We start from the raw sequence: 20,890 nt of genomic DNA on the forward strand, positions 1-20,890 counted from the left end.
CTCTGGTAATGGAAATGGTTGCACTGACTCTTCAATGTGCTAACTTGCTCTGGTAATGTAAATGGTTGCACTGAATCTTCAATGTGCTAACTTGCTCTGGTAATGGAAATGGTTGCACTGACTCTTCAATGTGCTAACTTGCTCTGGTAATGGAAATGGTTGCACTGACTCTTCAATGTGCTAACTTGCTCTGGTAATGGAAATGGTTGCACTGACTCTTCAATGTGCTAACTTGCTCTGGTAATGGAAATAATATTAAAGTTAATAATTATTGGGACGAGAATGCCAACATTATTATAAATAATAACAAAATAAAACAATGATTTTTTTTGTATAAACCTGGGGTGTTGGTTTCAGAGCACTTTGTGAAAAAGGTGTTACAATTACCAATTATTACTCACAATTGCGGTACTCAATTTTCAACACCTCGAAAGGATGAAGGCACGAGCCAGTTTCGCCGAGACGGGCAAGCAAAGGGTAGAGCTATCTATCTGAGGGCCTTGATAATCATATTTTGGTTGCGAGTGGGCGCATGGTTCTTCTTTGAATGTAGCACATATGTATTCTGTGATGTGATTTATTCTAAAAGCTACGTCTCACGGTCTCGAAGAGTTTCGATCTTATGAGTATAGTAAATTACAACCTTCTAGCCCGCGGTTGGGGGTCATACGGGTTTCTCTTTATTTTGTCATTTGGCATTTATTTATTTATCTATTTCTAACGCACCAAAGCCCGTAGGCATCCGGGCGCGGCAAGGCTTCTCTTGCAAGGCAGGTTGCTACCACACACTGTGCCTCCGGGTAAGGGGACAGAGTAAAACGAAGGCCTTTAACGAGTGGGTAAAGGAATTTAATAATTGATGTTGTCCTCACCTGCAAACTATGTGTCAATTAGCTACTAGCCTAAGGGTCGGGTCACATGTTAAAGCACAGATTAACATGTCTGAGTACCCATAGTAAGGCATTTGTTGGGATAACATATTAGGAGGTCTATTGAGAAATAAATGGAAAAAATGGCACAGGGTCAATCAAACCGTGAGCTTGCTCATCAAAATGGCTGCTGACGAAACAAGCTCTGTCCATAGCACTGAGCTCAGAAAACAAGCATTTAAAAAATGGTGACCCCTTCACGGAACCACTTGTTGAGAGACTCGTAAATGGAAAATGCTACCAGAGAAATATAGAATGATGGGTTTATATTTACACCTTTGACTTCTCATGGAGTGGTGACTGTAATTGCCGCTGCTCACATCTTTGGCTCCATCGCCAGCGTCAAAGCCAGTATAGCAGCACTGACTTCCATTTGATTAATCTTGGGTGCTCGCCCATGCCGATAAAACAGACTCCCCATTGTCGCCGCCATAAACCACTTAGAATCACACCGGCACCCAGGACTCAGGTATTTGCCACCTCCATGCGTCAATGCCTCAGGATTGGGCACTTCCTCATACTCTAGCCTTGTAACACCGAAGCCCCCTTTTCTTGCCGAGACTGGTGCAACGAGGCTGCCAAAAAGGCAGGGCGTTGCTAAATAAGACCCCTTCGCATTACATTACGTATGACTGCTTATGAAATTGGATGTGCCCTGTTTTATTATCCTCCTTACAATATCTAGGAATGGAGAGTTCAAAACTTGTCTTGACGTTGGGGTGACTTAGCATTTTTGTCCACATTCAGTGTATGGTATAGGACTTTCAAAGATCGCAGGACATCCATTGCTGTGTGTGAGCAGGTCCTGACTACCGATTATTCTGTTCAATCTTTAAGCTTGACAATTACCCTTATATCTCGGGATTTTAGCTCAGGGGCAACATGCTCACCTTGGAAGCAAGACAACGTGGAGGAACACAGGATCGATCCCCGGTCCGTACTCAGAAATCTCTGGGTATTAAGCGTGTTATAAATAACCTATCATATCATATCATATATGCTCTGACAAATGCAGGGCATTCATCCCTTCTCCCCACGGGGAGCAATACCCTCCCCAGTGGTGCGAGAAACCATAACCAAAGCAGGGCTGAGGGGACCCGTAGGCCATGCTGGGCTGGGAATCTGAAGACCCCAGGATGGGGGTGAGAAAAACCATAACCAAAGTTGGGCTGAGAAGGCCCGTAGCCTACACAATGCTGAAAGTAGAGTTATCCGACCAGGGATAAAGAGAACGTTTGGTTTTGTGAATATGGACCCACTCAGATTAGAGAAACCCATTATGTTTAATAGACCCCTGCAGAGAGGATGTCTACTCGGACTGGCTGATGAGGCTGTTTTGCCAAAAGAAAACACAAACACATTTGTATTTGTTTGTCTGAACTACCTGGCCAAAAGCTGGAAAAGATTTTGAGAACTCTTTGGTGTGTGTCAGAAAACCAGTCACCACTGATTTATCCAAGGGTGAGAGTAATGCTATTCCAAGCTAAAGCTTAAATTGTCTTTCTTTTTTATAGTGGTAGGGGAGATGTTAGGATAGCGCAGGTGTACGGAAGGCACAATTGTCAGAAGCAAGACAGATACAAGGTTACAATCCAGGGGTGTTTATTGAACAGTATATGGGTGAGAAAAACGCCTAATCTAAACCTAAATCTAAGATGGGAGCAAGCTACGATCATCAAAGTAAAGAAAATGCTGTCCTAGTGGCGTTGTGTCAAAACAAAATGGCCTATATTTAAAAATAACTATTGCCAAATCCTAACTCTATATGACAAAAGAGTGCGGAACAATGGTATGTATAACAAAAGAGTGCAATGCAAATTAAATGTTCAAAAGGGTTTTGGGAGTTCAGGACTGCTGAACTAATACACTCCGCTCCCCACGGTTGTATGGCACATGGGTTTAAGGTCTAACACTGGTACTGGGACACTCTGCTTGGCAAATAATTTGGCAACCTGCCCTGCTCTTCAGAGTCTCTATGGATTCACAAAAACAATGTCTCTTCCATCTTGCAATATCCTGGGGTTCCCTTTGCCATGCTTTTAATCATCACTCTGGTATTTGTAGTTTCCTAAACACAGTTCATTTTCGCTTTCGTTCCCTTTAGTTGGGATCAAACCATTCAACTTTAAACACTACCTTTGGTATTCCTGAGTCGGGTGTAAACCATTGCTCACATTTTCTTTGGCTTCCCTCAGTCGGGCGCAAGCAGTCATTCAACTTTACAATGGTTCCCTTCTACTCGGAACCTCAAGTGCTGTCTTGTAATATTTCTTTCTTCATTTAGACATTTCACTGAGACTTTCGACTGAGTGGTTTCCCCTTCGCCTGACCACTCGGTTCCTATGTATCCCTCTATAGATGCTGGCTTCCCTCGCATTCTGCTTATACTCGGCACAGCCTTCAACTCCTGATACACTGTTGCAAGAGCTGGACTCTACACAAACCAGGCTTTTATCTCCTTTGCTTGACTCACCGGTTGCGATGGGAGACTTGTCTCTTTCACAACTTTCCCTCTGGAGTCAAGAACATGGAACTCGTTCTGCTGTTACCTCCCCAACTCTGGTGCTGTTCGCCTACCTGGGTTAGTGTTGAAATATCCAAATTATTGTAGTGTTGTGCTCTCTAATAGGTGTATGCAGCCTTTTACTTTTCCCAGAATTCAAGTGCAGGAGAAAATAAGAGACGGTGGGCAGATAGCATCATGTCTCTGGAGTTTCTTTCAAGAGGATGTCTGTGAAAGATGACAAAACACGGGCAAAATACACCTCGGGTTAAGAATTAGAAATGTGTAAGGTTTGTGAAGAATTAAATTGAATTATGTGCCTCTAAATAGTGCCCTCGTACCATGGTTTCAGATGGACATTACAAAGTTTTGCAATGTAGCCAAGTCCACGTGGCAGAGAAGGCTCCAGCGAGTTGCCTGCACACTGGACGAACAAAAGAAAGAAAGGAGGCACGGACTGCATGGACGCCTGTGATTGGGCTGAATGCTAGTTGTGCTCTGATTGGGTTGCAGGAGACGTGCCTCTAAACGTCTGCAGGCGGTGTACATGAAGGAGCTGTTTGTCCAGAGAGGTAGCTATCCAGGCAGAGAAAAACGCAGGAGGGCAGAAAATCAGGGGAGAGAGGCTGCACGCAAAATCCCCTTATTGCCAGAACGCTAGATTTCCAAAACGCCAAGAAGGTTGTTCAAGGCAGCCCAGCAGGAACGAGGCAATTGCATCCAATACCATGAGGCTAACAGCTGCCCTCCCAGAATTAATCGATCACCAGACAACACTATCTGTTTAGTTATGTATAAACTTTTGACTTGCTAGCTGCTAGTGACACATGCATGATATCAATTCAATTTATCTAAGTTTTGGCAACGCGGACTGAGATTATGAACTCAAGAGTTTCAAGACTCATCGCAGGGTATTGTTACCTGTGGAATCTTTTGCTTAATCCGGCATTGCATGGACCTTTCTTGGATGTTTGACCAATACCGTCTGCAACATCATCTTTTCTGGAAAACCACAGCCAGGCAGCCAGGTAACTTTGGATATTTCATAAAACCTGAGTATCTCTTCACTCTTTATCATTTGGCTAGACGTCAATCCTAACATGCAACATCCTTCCATGATGATGCCGCACTGTTGAAGTCAATCCTGGCCTATTTCCCCAGACGCTTTGCCCAGTTATCTCAGTAAGAATCTCATCTGGGAGCCCAAATTATGTTATAGTCTCATTATTTGGCAGTGTGCTTTATAGCCAACTTACTCTGTAAGCAGTCTTGACAGAATCTAACATAGAATTAACTTTTCTCAAATTAAAGATTTTTTATTTTTTATGTCCGCTTCCCCACAGGGTCCAGTTGTTGTTTTTCGCCCTGAGGAAGGCAACCTTGGAGTTCATTTCCAGACAGGTGGCACATTTGCCGAAACTTTGCCCAGATGTCCAGCTAAATTTGTTTATCATTAATGTTGGAAAAATATTGAAGAAATGGCACTTACACGTAGGCATACCTGTTTAAAATTGATCAGCCTCTTTTCACTTCATTTTCTAAAAACTAAAATTTAGAGTGTTGGCTGAGTACAAGTTAATACCTTGAGTAGGCACTTTCATAATTTATGTTGTTTACACACTGCATCCTAGGCAGATGCCGACATTGCTTCTTATTTTGTTGTCATTTGTAAATGACTGTTTGACTTATTGTCCTGTTTTATTGTTCTACTGTCCAACTTCAGACCTGATCAACAATTGCAAACTGTTTGAATTTTATGATTACCCGAGCACCGTGATTTGTGTTCACGATATTTCCTTTTTTGTACTTTTTCGCTTCTTTGCACTGATTTATTGTTATGTTTCTTGTTTAAAATATTGAACTTTGAAACACAATACTCATGGAAATAAATGTAGATTTTTTACCATGAGACTATCTCGATTGCTTTCAGAATTTGATACAGCCACCAATTTATTGTTTAAGTGATATCGTATAAGAAACACTCAACATTGAAATTATTATTCTAAAATAATTTATAATCAAACTACCAGCAGTTGTGGACTTTATTGTTATTGGTTAGTTGCAGTCTGTCAGGAACCGAGGTTGGAAGATCTGGAATCACTGGAGGTACTCGCGTACTGCATAGATACGCTCTAGTCCTCACCACACTCTGGGGAGTCTCCTATAAGATCTGATTCCGCCCCCTGGTTCGGTGCGTTGTGTCTGTGTATTTTCACTCTGACACTCCGTTTATTCTGAAGTACTCGCCTCCCTCCTTCGGCTCTGCTTAGCAGTTTGTTTTGTGAATTTTTCCTTATCTAGTCACTGCCTGTTTGCCTTTTTCCTCGTTGTTAGCTCCTACTTTCATTTGTTTACTTTGACTCCGCTTGGGCTCCTGAGCCGGGTAGCTTTCCTTTTGCTTCGGCATCTCTCGCCGTTCTCGGCTCCACCGCCTGCGGTCGTTCTGACTGCGCGCGGCTCTACTCGTCTCCTTCCACTTATTCTTTCTTACTGCACTGCGGCGTCTGGTTGTTCCTACCTTCCACCTTAGTTTCTGCCTTCGCTTACTATCAGCCTTTTATTTCTTGGACCTTCCTCCTTTCTTTTCCCTTTACCTGTTGCCTCTATTATCTACTTTCTTCCCGTTGTAACTTACCTGCATTCCGGATACTCCCGCTCTTGGTGGATGTTCATCCTACTGCCTCCAGTTCTTTGGTAGATCCTCTATGTGCTTCTTGTCTTTTTAGAAGAGTCTGCCTCTTCCACTTATTCTGTGCCTACGACTCAGCAACCATCAGCCATCACCCGTGTGTTCCTTTGGCAAATCGGCTGTTTGAAGAGTATCCTTCACTAACCATTGGTTCCAGAAATCTTCTTACCACATCTCCTGCAAATAAGATCTCCAGGTTTTTTCTGCCTTCCGGCTTTTTCCCTCGGAGTTGAGGCTGGCCCCCTGGGAGCCACCGAAGGCAGGTTCAAATCACTGTCAAGGTGGCCTCTGGATGGGCTAGACCTTATTTACACGAGCGGAAGGTCCGGACTCAGAAAGACAAAACTTCCAACAAGAAGAAGAATCATCCAATGGCCAAGGCTGCTCTCAAGGACCTAACATCTGAAGAATCAGGAGAGGAGCAAGGGGAGGTGGAGCCGAAGCTTGACACAGTCCCACTCCACTGCTTTATTTGGGACACTCCCCTAATTTTGTGTTTTTGCTCTCTGCACTTTGCACAGCGTTTTCAATTGGTAAATAGTCATATTTAGGACGGTGAGTCCCAGAATGCAACTGGTTATTTTTGCTCCCACTTCACAGATCCCCAAAACAACAAGCTCTGGCTTTGGAAGCTGCAGGAGTTAAACAGGGATGTTTACCTGGGGTCAGGGTCTAACCATCTTCCCCAGAGGCCTGGGCTCTACTGTTTAGCCCAGGGGAGGAGCTTTGTTGTGGGTGCCACCAGGTAACCCCAGCTGCCCCTGGTTTAGGCTCCCTGGAGGCACAGCTTTCAATTCACACTGTAGCCTCCTCTGCGTGCGCAGTCAGGCTCAGTGCCTTGGCAGTACTTTCTCTTCCAGGCCTTCCAGGTTCCTCTCCGCTCCACAGGTCACTATCTGCCGTCCTGACACCTTCCAGCATCCCCAGCTCGCTCAAAGTGTTCTCTCCTGCGCCACCTTTTATAATTCCTGGGAGAGTCAGGTGTGAGTAGTTGAAGAGGGAGACCTGACTTCGCCTGGCCGCATTACTGGGACAGTGTGCTGTCAAAGAGGAAGTGTCTGTTTTCTGTGTCTGTCAGTGGTTTCTGTCAGTAATCATTATCCTCCCAGTCCCTCTCTTCCTCGTCTCAGTGTTTACATGAAAGGGGGCGGGGGATGGAAAGTCAGTAAATCTTGTACAGTAGAATGGGGAATGTGAGTAGTTGAAGAGGGAGACCTGACTTCGCCTGGCCGCATTACTGGGACAGTGTGCTGTCAAAGAGGAAGTGTCTGTTTTTTGTGTCTGACGGTGGTTTCTGTCAGTAATCGTTATCCTCCCAGTTCCTCTCTTCCTTGTCTCAGTGTTTACATGAAAGGGGGCGGTGGTTGGAAAGTCAGCAAAACTTGTACAGTAGAATGGGGAAGAGGTCTGAAAGTAAAGGGGATACAGCGTCCCACAATCGGGTGCCCCTACCCTACTTCCCAAGGATCCCTCAACCAGGTGATGCTCCTGCACTGGTCCACCCCCAGGAACTGGATCCAACAACGATGGCCATGTCTTGGCCAGCTGGATGACAAATACCCAGAGATCAGTACACGAGACACCCTCTGGTTTGTCACATAGGTCTGAAAGACAACAGAATTTTTTTGTAAGATGTTTATTTATTTATGTAAATCACAGGGAAAGCAGTACATTATTGGCACATAATTGTGTACAAAATGTAGCACTGATACCAGAGCAGAGAGGACTTGCGTCATTTACGGTGGGGTGAGAGAATGTAACTTGAAGACAAGAAGCTGATGGGGAAGATGGAACCATAAACCAGCACGAGGACAGGACAGAATGACACAGGAACGGGATGGTGGAGGAAGTGCTAAATTAAGGATGGAGGGGTGAAGGAAAGGTACTGTAGGGTTGTCTATGAGGGTAGGGAGAGAAAAGCAGGCTGATGGAGTAATTTAGGAAGCAGGTTCATCAGAAAGGATCAGGGCTTCCAGGCTGGATGTATATAGTGGTAGAGGTGGAGCAGTGCAGAGAGGAAGTACATTCGAGAGTAGGGGTGCGAGGAAAGGGAGCGATCGGGAACGAGAGGGAGCTTGGGTGAGCAGAGGATGATCATAACGAGCGAGTAGGAGACAAGGGAGTGAGATGAGCTGATAGGTTGGTGGTGCGAGTCCCTGGATCGATTTGAAGATGAGAAGAAGTTCACACTTAGCCCTTTGTTTCATAGATAGCCAGCCAATCTGACAGTGGGCATTGGAGGTAGAGGAAAAGCGAGAAAGGCCGAAGAGGGTGCACCGCGGGAAGTTGAGGACTTTCTTGAGTTGAGGTGGGAAAGCATAGTTAGGCAGGCCATACAGGAGATTGGCACAGTAGTCAGATGTGTAAGGGCGAAGGACGAGATTATCTGTTCAGCTGTTCAGCTGTATTCAAAGGAAGATAATGGTTATTCTAATATTAAGGAGGTTGAGTCTGGCTGCAGTGGAAGATATGGAGATGAAGAACAAGAAGTTGTGAGATGGATCGAAGAGGACACCAAGGTTATGAGTGGAAGCAGAGTAAGGAAGGTAGTCAGGAGAGAAAAGGGGAGAGGAAGAGAGCCTGTTTGGCTGGGACGCAGAGAACGTCTGTCTTAGTGGAGTTGAGCATGAGTGACGGAGACGCATTCCAATGTTTGATGGCGGAGGGACAGTTTAATATTTTTGACAACAGCTCTTGGATAAGGAGTGAAAGGAGAAGAAGATTTGAGTGTCGTCAGTGAAGAATTGTTAGGAGAGCCCGTAAGAGGAAACGAGGGTGCTCAGAGCTGAAGTATAGAGAGTGAAGAGAAGTGGACCTAGGATAGACCGTTGGGGTCCTGATGAGCACCCCTTTGTTGTTTTTTTCAGAATAGGGAACCCATCAAAGGAACGGGGTTTAGATGAGGTTTTCTTTATTTCCTAAAATAAAATATCTTTTTGAAACATGTCCTTTTTTCCATCTCATATGTTTGACAGATCCACAAACACCAGAACTTAAAAATACAAGTTTAATTTCTGCAGTAAGGCCTTGGATTTTGCATGTGCCTGTTTTATATTGAAATCCAGAAAATCATTGGCTCTGAATCCATTTTTTATTTATTTTTTATTATCTGTATTCTCGATAAAAAAACAAACCTCATACAACATCATTATCAATGTAAAATGCATATGGCCTCATCACGAGTTCGGCGGATTTCCTGCCGAGCGCTATTTGCGCTAACGCAACGCTCCTTGGCAGAACGCCCGCCAGATCACGAGTAAGTGTGCACGCACACAGGGACATGGCGTTAACGCAAATAGCGTCTGGCATAGAAATTGGCCAGGAACCTTTAAATCCATCGCACTCTATGCTACCTCCGCCGTAGCACTAATAGCGCATGCTAATAGCACACAGGAAACGCGTCACCGCCGGAACGTGAAAAAAAGCCGCAAACATTTTGGAAATCACAATCCGCCGAATATCACAGCCCCTGCAAGCCATCCACCCCTGTGAACACTGAAATGTCTCAGGAGCGCACCAGAGGCAAGTCAGCTCTGGAGAGGGTCAGGAAACCTAATTTCAATGACCAGGAGCTGGCCATACTTGTGGAGGAGGAAGTGACCCACCAGGAAGAGCTATATGGTGCACTGCAGTGCAAGACAAATGGGCAGCGTCGAGTGCAGATCTGGCAGGAAATCAGCCAGAGGGTGTCTGCAGTGGGGCGCATGCCCCGGGATGGGGAGGAAAGCCGCAAGCGCCTAAATGACTTTCGGGTCCGAGTACGTGACCTACTCTCCCAGCACAGCAGTGCAAGCATGGGGACTGGAGGGGGGCCTACACCACCACCACCACCTGAGCTCACACCCTGGGAGGAAAAGATGACAACGCTCATCGATATGGGCACCATAGAGGGAGTCGGAGTAGCAGAGGCTGGGACCGGTACCCAGCAGGCTGCAGGTGAGCCCCCCTAAAAATGCATGAACCTGGTGGGCCACACATGCAGACCCTGAGTGAATGAATGTGCGTGAGACACCGCAGACACCCATAACTGACCCCTTTTACCACCGTACCGTAGCACCCCCTAGACTCCCCTGTATGTGCACTGCATCAATATAAGGGCCATGGGACAGACATCCATGGCCATGGCACAGTTATTTGATATGTGAGTGTGCATGAAAAAACAAACCCCAGGAACATGGGCCCCGTGCATCCCCAGCAGGCATCTGAAGATGTCACGCAAACATGTCTGTGCAGTGTCCCTCCACAGTGACGCATTCCACCAATCACAACATGGGGACTGAACAAAATGCAATTGCAATGCATGATTGATACTGTGTACAAACCCACTTGAAGGTATGATATGCATGATACTAATCTAGGCTGCCCTGAACTCATGCCACACCCTATGTACCCCACAAGGACACAGCGATCACCACAGGCTGACGATGACGGTGAGGAGGCTTCTACCAGCACCACCACCCCGCAAAGGGGCAGGCCGGAAACAACACGATGCCGGACCCATCCCACGTCACCACAGCCCACCAGACGGGGCAGCATCCACAAGGCCACACGGGGACAGCGCCTCATTCACCACAAGCCACCATGCAAACACTGAATGTTGAGGGAGCCACCAGTAGGTCTGAGCCCAATGAGGGACAAACAGCAACAGCTGCATGACAACCTGAACTGTTGACCTCACCCAGTCGCAGTGACACACAAGGAATGGCCACACCTCAGGGAAGCCCAGAGCCAGTTGCAAAGGATGCACACACCCCACGTGTGCGTGTTCGTCGTGTCTGCACACCAGAGCCAGATGTGGATACACCGTTTTATGGTACCCCAAAGGATAGGCACTCAGACCGCAGTAGCCCCATCAAAGGTGGCACCATGTCCCCCTACAGCCCCTCTTCAAGGTAGTGCATAGTTGTCAGCCCGGTCCCCGTCACACCCGAAGTACTACTCATCACGGGAGCTGCCGTGATGGGGCGTCTGGATGTTATTGAGGCCAAGCAGGCAAAAATCGAGTCCATGGCCACAGTGCACAGCCGCCACATCAAGGCCATCAGCCGTGCCATACGGAATGCCACTGAGTGCATGGCCCGAGACAACGAGAGGACCCGGAAAGTGGTGAAGGGATGCACCGCAGCCCTGACAGGTTTCCTGCAAAGGGTACAGGAGTTGTGCGAGGGACTATCTGCGCATGCAGAGCAGACAAGGGAATCAAACAATCTTCTCCGCCTGAAGCTGCAGGTCACCAAAGCCATCCCATCAACCTCTAATACACCCACAGAGGGGTCCCAGGAGCATTCACCTAAGCGCCGTTCAATGTGCAACCTGAGAGTCCGCTCACCAGCGGGGGCCGGACTTGGAAAGCACCAGTGACCATCATAGATGGACTTGGCACCGTTTTTGCGGGCCCTGAGTACATGCACCTACCTGCACTGTTTTGAGGAGTGCACTGGGGAGGGGGGATTGTGTGCTGGGGAGTTCAGTGGTGGGGAGGGGGGGATTGTGTGCTGGGGAGTTGACTGGGGGAGGGGGAATTGTGTGCTGGGGAGTTCACTGGGGGGAGGGGGGATTGTGTGCTGGGGAGTTCACTGGGTGGAGGGTGGGTTGTGTGCTGGGGAGTTCTCTGGGGAGGAGGGATTGTCAAACATTTAATAAATCACACTCAAAATTCATACAAAGCATGGACATTCATGATTATGATCATGTGATCTTTAATGTACAGGTGATATGTGTTACATGTACCCATCAACTGTATCTGAGTCAATTCTAAAACAAGCCCTGTCTGGCCAACCTCCCCTCCCCTACCCCATCCCTGTGTACACGTGCACTAGCTCCAGGTACATCATCATCTTGACTTCCATCCCCAGGTGGCAGCATATCGGCATCCGGGGGTAGTGGCACATTCCTGCAACAGCACATGTGTTGCAGCATGGCACATGTTAAGACGAGTTTGCAGATTTTTCAAGGGGCATATGTCAATGCCCCTTTCGTACGGTATAGGCACCAGTAGCGTGCCTTCGGCAGTCCAAACGCCCTCTCAATGCAGATATGTGTACGTCTATTCGAAATCTTATATGCCTGCTCAGCTTGAGTGTGTGGATGATGCAGAGGGGTCATGAGCCATGTGTACTGGGGATATCCAGAATCACCTGCATGGGAGAGAATGCAGGTATGAGGACAAGGTTGGATCAGTGGCTGCACAAGGCTCAGTCATCAGTGACATTGGCAGCAGAATCAAGTTTGTGTTGAAGAGTTCATGCTATCTCATTGCAATGTTGCCATGCACACTGTGTCTTGCAGGACATGCATGGTCTGAGGTCGACATGCAGCTGTGTTTCGATGTATGTGTGAGTCTTCATGTGTATCACACTCATGTGGTACATGTGCACTATTTGTCATATGGTCACTTCCATTGTGGTGTGTGTTGTGCAAGGGGCAGCATCGGATCGATGGACTACTTGTTGCTAGCACCACACCTGTGTCTAGATGTATCAGGTCTGTCCCTTGTCACTGGATGAGGGGACCCTTGTATCTGCATGTGCATGCAACATGTTGTTCGGCCACGTGTCATTGGCATTCCTTTTGGGTGGTGTTATGTTTGCCGATTGTCACTATTATGTACAATTATCCAGGCATGTGATTGGCCAATCAGGACTCATTGTTTCAGGGATGTACATTGTCGTGGATTGAACAACTTGTGTGTTGTGTTGTTGTGGATGTGCCTACTTTCGGGCACCATTGCCATGACTGTCGGGTGGCCAGGGTGGGATGTCTATGGTGTGTCAGGGTGGGCAGCAACACTGCGACACACACAGGATGCATTGTGGTAGTTGAGCTTCCATATCTGACTGTGCTCCCACATGTCTTTGCCATAGACTGGCTGTGTTCTTGTGCAAGGGACATGCATGGGAAAGTTGCTGTGCTAGTGCTGCCTATGTCTTCTGCTGGCATGCATGGATTTCACTGTCTGTCTCCACCCCCCACCAGATGTCATTTGACATGCATTTCGGACTTCATTTGTACTCACCCAGCATGCATGTGTTGAGGCCTCTGTGCCTTTACATGTACGCTGGCAGGGTACTATTGCGCAGGATCCTGGAGTTGTGGTTGTATCCTGGATAGCGGGCACATCAGTGGCTGCGGGTTAGGTCAGGACTACATGTCATCTGCACATTCATGGAATCGTAATTCTTACGGTTTCTGTACGCCGCATCATGTACCCTGGGTGCTACTATTGCTACCTGTGTGCAGTCCGCGGCTGGTATGACGCTCATGACTTGTCCAATGGTATGGCACTGGCCCTTCATCTGGTTCACCTGTGCATGTGTGGCTGCCAGTGCAATGTGCTCATTGACATGGAGCAGCAGTGCATCCAGCAGCTGTCCCAGCAAGGCACTGAAGGTGGACTGGGCCATGGCATGCATCATGACAACGGTGTGTTGGTAGATGCCAGTCCCAAGGTATTGTAGCACGGACACAAGCTTCTCAGGACATCCAGGATTTGTTTTTACAGGGGTCACTCAAGTGGGGGATCGGGGAGGTCTGAATGCAAGCAGAAACGGAGCAGTGTGAATCACAGAACAACTAGCGAGAGACTGGAAAGTCAGCCGCCCGGCATCTTCAGACGTCAAACCGTAGTGCCATCACACCGCATGACAGTGTGTTGAGCCAGATGGGGAGTTCTAAGGTCATCCAATCACAAACCTTGCTTACCATGACATCAGCTAAAATTAAGTAACTAAGCAGTTATTGTGTCAGTGGGTGTACCTGCTGGGCTATACAAAAAGCCAGGTGTTTTTTGGAAAGCGAGGAGTTGGAGGCATGGTGAACCAGTGAGTGTGTGGTCGTGAGGCAAGAGGTGGCTGAGAAGGAAAGGGGGTGGCAGAGGTTAGGCATTATGGAGTAGAGGTCAGGATGGTAGAAAGAGCGATAGAGAGGAGCAGCAGAATAGAACAGCAAGAGAGGAGGCGGGGAAGATTAAGAAGCTTGGAGTGGAGGAAAAGCAGGGTCAGAGGAGCTATGCTGAAGAAGCAGAGGGGGAGATAGTACGGGGAGGAGGAGATGGTGAAGAGTAAGAGTAGTCTTTTCGAGTGCAAGTGAGTGCGGATTACATGAGCAGTGCAGAGGAGGAGGAGTGAGGTGGAACCACAAGAGAGGAGGCGAAGGAAAAGGCATAGTCTGGTCCGGAGGAGGCTTAAGAAGAGCAAAGGGAGAACAGGGGAGGAGGTGGAGACGGAAGTCATGGAGGAGACGGAATGCGCAAAGAACATCATGGTCGTGGTGTTAGGAAACATCAGGCGGAAAGGAAGAGAATCATAGTGGCTGCGAGAAGAGATAAGGGGAGTGAAGTGAAAAAGGGGGGGGAAAGGAGCCTTCCCCTGGGAATGTGCCAAGAAGGTCAGGAGAAAGGGAAGGGGATTACTACATCTAGAAAAATAAATCTACCTCAGGAGGGGGGGAGGGGTGCCCCAGTTAAGAGGGAGGAAGCTAGCTCAATGGTAGAGGTTACGATCTTGCAGAATCTGTGACCTGAACCAACAAGTAAATAACCCGATAACCATTCACTTGACTGTGTATACTCGTCATCATTGTATACTCTTCTGTATTTTTGTTTCGCCTGCCATGTGTTAGTCTACTTTGGACACGCGGTGTGCTATACCTTGATTACTGTGTATTTAGCCACTCATGTATGTCACACGGTATTTATTCCTATGTATCTTATGTACTATGTAACTAAGCTTAATGTATCCTTTATATCTTGCGCCCTGATGCCCCAGGGTCTGGTGCACAGTATAAATAAATAAAACAAACAACAACAGAACTGACCTCAATAACCCATTGGCTTCAAAAGGTCTATTTAGACCTAGAGTGTGACAATTCCTTCTTGCGACTGGGTGACCAATAAGAATCAGAGCTCAGTGCGTTCTTGAAATGCACTCAACATGACAATGAGTAAATGTTCCAATGACTCTTGTAGGAACTGCATTATATGTCTTAAACAGAGAAAATCCAGAAAAACACCAACTTTCTGCAATGGTTTATATCCATCAATGCCTGGTGCACTCTGCAATCACATTCAGCAAAGACCGAGAACTACTTTAAAGAAAGGTTGATGTGTTGAGTCCATCTTGAGGGTACGACCCAAAGTGGAAGCGTTATGCCCAATTCTAAGGAGTGCCGCAGAGACATCACACATCCATTGACTATAATGGCTACGAAATGTGTATATAAGGTGTACTTCGTATGAAGCATTAACCAATGACAACATTCACAGGGCAGCGTATCACAAATGTTGACATTTCTTAAAAGAAATTAAACTTAAGGGCAGAAATAACACCTTTGGGGCGAGCTTGCTGTCATAGGTGCTCAACACCCGGGAGCCTCTGCCTCGTAGGACCTTTGGGTCGGGAGCTACAATGTCCAGTTCGTAGAGCTATGAGTGCGGTTTGGACTCAGGCGAAAGGAATTTGTTAAATATGCCACGCTAAAGTGTCTGTTCAACCAGGCTTTGGGATAATTGCGAGGTGGGCTCCCCAATGACACCAGCCTCTGGAAACCAGACCCCTAGGCCCCTCACAGAGCTGGCATTTTCTTTCTTTTGTAAGGCCGGTGGAACACTGAGAAGTTTCCAGGTAGGCATGCAGGAAGTAATGAAGAGTGATCTAGGAATTGAGCTGCTGGAGGAAACATGAAAAAAGTCATGTTCACCAGCTGTGTTGAGTAAAGGGCACTGGTTCAGTAGATCACCACAGCCTACCTTGTTACATTTCTGATTCTTCACCTTCTTTTGGTTTCTTTGAGATTCATCGGATACAAACGGACTGGCCTAAAGACTTGCCTAGGTGACTGGCCTAACAGCTGAACATCTGTGCCACGTGATGTCGCCGAGCAGAGCACAGCAAAGCTGAGCTGTGGAATGCTGTAAGGCCTCAGAGATGGGCATGAACAGCCCCTCCTGAAAAGTACACAGTGCTGACGCTGCTGGCTTGAGTCCCAAGGCTGCCAGAGGCTGCCTCGCAGAAACAGCCTGAAGTTACGAAATGTACTTTCTTCCCCCTCTTCGGTGAAATGACCTGTTTGTTATGATATGTGCTGTTAATGGGTGGAGAATAGATGTAGCTATTCCATTGTACATAAGGATGTGCCAGGCCTGAGAGGGACAGAGCAGAATGCAGCCCTCCTATGCACTGGTGTGTGTTTGCATTACATCTCTTTTCACCCCACTTCTGGTCTCTTGTGTTTTATGTGTCTGAGTGCCGAGTGCCTGGAATGCCTGAGGTGGCATGGGGGAGCTGGATGAGCAATGGTATCAGGGGGAGCAGGAGGAGCCTGTAACACACTGGACCTCACCAAGGATGCTTAGAGTGGAGCTTATGGATTCACACCAGTGTTGTGGTTGTGCGTTCAAGGGGAGGTACCACAAGCCTTTTGGCAGGAGGCCTGGGATAGAATTAAGCTAAAGTAGAGAATGGCTGCCAAATTGCTGCGATTGCTGCAAATATATGTGTAATGGAAGTCGCATGAGGCCCCAGGGTGTGTATTTGACAACGGTATCATTAGTTATCATAGCTGGCATTTGTGATGTGCTACATTGTGCGTTTTTGTGTATCCATGAGCTGTGAGATATTTACTCAATTCCTTGCTCTCTCTGTCTGATCTAAGTGTTATGAAACTGGACCAAAGCAGGAGGTTAATGTATAGATTTTAGTTATAGGTTTGTGTTACTACTCATATATATGGCCTAAGGTTTATTCACATGGATGGCATGTCAACGTTGGCCCTTCTGCACATGTCCATTATCCATTACTGTCATTGTAATGTGAAATCTTACAAAGTACTAGAAAAAAATAAAATAGGGGAAAGCCGAAATAAAGTACTGCAAAACCACATCTGAGACCCTTGTATGCTCCAAAGATCAAATTTAAGTGGGGCAGAGGGGAATGCAACTTTATTGTAATGTAATGTCCTTGCTTATTGTAATATCAAAATAACATTCAAGAAATGCGCCTAGATACCTCTGGGTTAGGTGCGCTTTATAAATGCATAAATAAATAAATAGATAGCTATTAAAACTGTCACCGTTCAGATTGGAATCAACCACAAGGTCTGCAAAGCTGTGTACACTGGTCACCCCCAGAAATGTTGGGGCATGAATAGCTGCTACCCGCGCCAGCTCCGAAGAAGGCAGTTGACTGCAATAACTATCATTCAACAGGCAGGCAAGTGCACCCTTGCATTAAAAGACAGTAATTTTTCATAGTTCAGGAATTTTAGATCCATTTAGAATAATTTAATTGCATACATATTGTAACATTTTTCCTTTGCAACCCGTGTTTCTCGTTGGGATATAGTTTCAAAATGGCTGCTCGTGCTGATTGCTAATTATTAAAATCATCTTTCATTGGCGCGGTTCAGAAACTCAATATGGTTTTGGTGAAATGAATGATATTCATCCAGGGCGGTCATTAAGCATCTGTTTGATGCCAGAAGTCCAGGGACTAATCATCGCTCCTCATTAGGGAAGGTGAGTACGCTTGCCAACCCACAGTATATCACCATTAATATCGAAGCGCGCAATAACACCGACCGGTGCGCTGAGGCCATCAGTCTGCTCCAAGCAACACACACACACACACACATATTTGCAACAAAAACATAATTTGCAACATAGATTAAGATCAGCACATTGTGATTCTTAAGCAATAACCATTATTCTTTTTTTGTTTTATTTAGATTGTTGTATTATTACAAACATTTTATCATAGAACACAAAACCTTTTTAAACCATTATAACCAAGATAACAATTATTTCATTTAACGTGTGATGACACAGTGACTACACAGAATCGATTCAACCTTTATGTGACTCGTGGGGGGTAGTTCATGCATTCATTTGGTTTCTTCCCTTACTTCCCTTCCTTTCAAGAGAAAATTAAAATGCATATTACTTTTGATCACTGCATGCCATAACATACTGTGGATTTATACAGCATGTGTTCATCCCTGCAGGGGTATCTTGGCACGGTAGACCCATATCACATGTTTATGGATATCCAATTCAACGATCCTACGGTTAATTACGGTTGACAGCCATATTGCAATACCTACTTTAAAATTGAAAACATGTGCTATCAAATAAATTAGTATCCGGCGCGGGTTTTCTTGTTTGATGATTAGCCCTTTCATGTTTTTGCATGACTCTTGCAACATTTGTTTTTTTCCGGCCACCATGGAAACTTCCATGGCGGCCATTTTTTTTAAAAACATTTTTTACAATGTACTTTAGTGGCCACCATGGAAGGGGAGTAGGGATTGGAAGTAGTCCCTTCTCCCCTTCCATGGCAGTCATTTTCTTTGGTTACTATGGCGGCCACGGAAAGAGGAAACAGACTACATTTTCCTGTCCGCGGCGTCCATGTTTTGTACTTTTTTTTCCAGCTGCGGAAAGCAACGCGTCTTGCAAGCCTAAAAAAGAAAACACCATTAGAAAGGGGAAGTAAAATACTTCTAATATAACCCTTTGGGAAGACAACGAACTGTAAATTCCAGGGGCTTATTTCCTCAATACTATTTAAGCACTGTAGCCCGCACCAGAGGGCTTTATTGTGTGTTAGCTGAGCTCACCGTGGTTTGTTGATCCGAGCCAAAGGCAAGCGCCTCTAATGCGTGTGAATATCCTCTAGCATACAAGAGAGTCTATGGTAAGGACTCTCATTCTTTCAGACCTTGTGCAGGGGAAGAAAAGGGATCTCCTGTTAAGGAGCTTGCTCGAGTCTCCTCAACCAGTGCCCAGTGTGTACACATCACAAAGGAAAGGTTGATAGGCAGCCTTGCGCAGGTGGTGAGAGACTCCTTTCCAAGCTTGCTGATTGAAAACAGTCCTACTATTGCAACAATGCCCATTATGGCGAGGAAATGCAGTAGAAGAAAGCAAACACAAACCCTCTCACAAGCACCCACACGCATGCCTACACACACACACTACTAGACGTAAGTTGGGATGTGAATCCGCCCAGGATAAACCTTGAAACACTTGTGTGTAGGCGCGTTAAAAATATCATATCATATCATGTATATTCTCTTCTGCAAGCACCATTGAACGTTTGTTATTGAAATAAGCCAACTCGAGACATCTTCTGCGTGCACCTGCCTAGTCAACCATGATGGAGCACATATTCTTTTTGTTCGGCCAACCACCATGCAGAAGGTTGCATCCTCAACAGGTGATTTCCTTGTTTTTTGGTATTGGGGAAGCGGGTCAAATGTATGATACTGCTTCTGGTGACCGCAAAGAGATGCATCTGTGGTACTCGCAATGGCTCAGTTTGAGGGCAACAGCCCCTCATAAAGGGGTGATGAATGGAGGATTAGCCCATCCTGGCGACAGACTGACCAGGAGTGGTGTACTGAGCTCCTTGCTATGAATGGAACTCTTACAATCTTTAAGTTATGATTGATTTAAGCAATAAACCCCAAGCAGGGGGAATTACCACTTCAGGTAATGCCCCAGGGCCCATAGTTACAGGCAGCAATGCCATCCCGTGTGAGGGGCTTATTGCTATTAGTACTCCAGCCCGCAAGACTGAATACATGTAGTCTTTTTTTCAGTTACGAGACGCAGTCAACGTTGTGCAACCGAAAAAAAAACACGTAGCGGGGAGAAGGGACTACATGTAGTCCCTTCTCCCTTTCCATGGTGGCCATTGAAAAAGAAAGAACGTTCAAAACAAAAAAAATGGCCACCATGGCAACGAGAGAAGGCACTACATGTAGTCCCTTCTCCTTTTCCATGGTGGCCACTACCAGAAGGAAAGAGCAGCGGTGTTGCTAGCTCTGGAAAAGATCCAGGGCTATGCTCATGTTGGGGCTGTCGGGACTAGCTAGCCTTTTGGTAGTAGCCCCTGAGCTTCTATCCGGGGCTACAATCAAAAGACCCAGGACTATAGCTCCCCTGCCCCAAGCAATGCATCTGATTACCAGCACAAAAGCACTGGAAATAGGTTTTTAAAAAAGTGACCTTTCTGCCAGACCCCAGTTGGGCATGGTATTCGATATATGTGGAGGGTGTCAGCAGCCTGTCTGTAATTTTGGAGCCTCTAATTTTGCTCCCCCTTCACTTCACTTCACTTCCCTCCCCGCAACATAAAACTTATCCAGACAAATCTCTCTGAAGTTTGCGCAACACCAAAAAAAAACAAAAGCTGATTCCTCACTAATTCACAAAACATTGCTTTCGCTTACAAACAAATAACTCTTTAGTACCCCCACCCCCTCCCCAGCCACCAGCACCTTTTGTCCCACTGAGGAAGTCATATTTCAGATACTGTAAGTCTTTCTTCCTCATGACCATGTAGTTACTTATTCATAAGTTAGGGTCCTTAGTATATGCAGCAGAAAGGGAGGATCAAGATAAAAAAGAAATGACTCAATTATTTCCCAAGATGCTTTTACAGAAGGCCTCCGCGAAGGTCCAACAATGGCGTTTCGGCCTTAGAATGGCATATGTCCTCCCGACTTATCATCCTCGGAATCACCATTGTCATCACCTGAACTCAGGCTGTCATGGTCTTTCCTTTTATTACAACCAATGAAAATGAGATGGGGTGAGGGGGGGGGCTCTTTCTAGAACGCTGCCATCTCCTATGGAAGGACCTTGTCACTGGCGTGCAGTTTGATTGGCTGAGCACTTCCATTTGGGATCTGCACAATAATCACCCTATGGGGTGGAAGTGGGAAAGCCAAGAAGACAAATTATTGGCTCTAAAATGGCGAGGGCAGCGG

At 46.3% G+C, this 20,890-nt stretch overlaps 1 protein-coding gene across 2 annotated transcripts in view; it reads right to left on the reverse strand.

Annotated features, from left to right (window-relative positions):
- Nucleotides 1-20,890, reverse strand: part of GRM8 (glutamate metabotropic receptor 8) — a 1,803,300-nt gene that overhangs the window by 36,443 nt on the left and 1,745,967 nt on the right. The window lies entirely within an intron of this gene.

The sequence above is a fragment of the Ambystoma mexicanum genome, chromosome 12 (genome assembly GCF_040938575.1).
Source record: "Ambystoma mexicanum isolate Mex_15411 chromosome 12, UKY_AmexF1_1, whole genome shotgun sequence".
Classification (NCBI taxonomy): Eukaryota; Metazoa; Chordata; class Amphibia; order Caudata; family Ambystomatidae; genus Ambystoma; species Ambystoma mexicanum.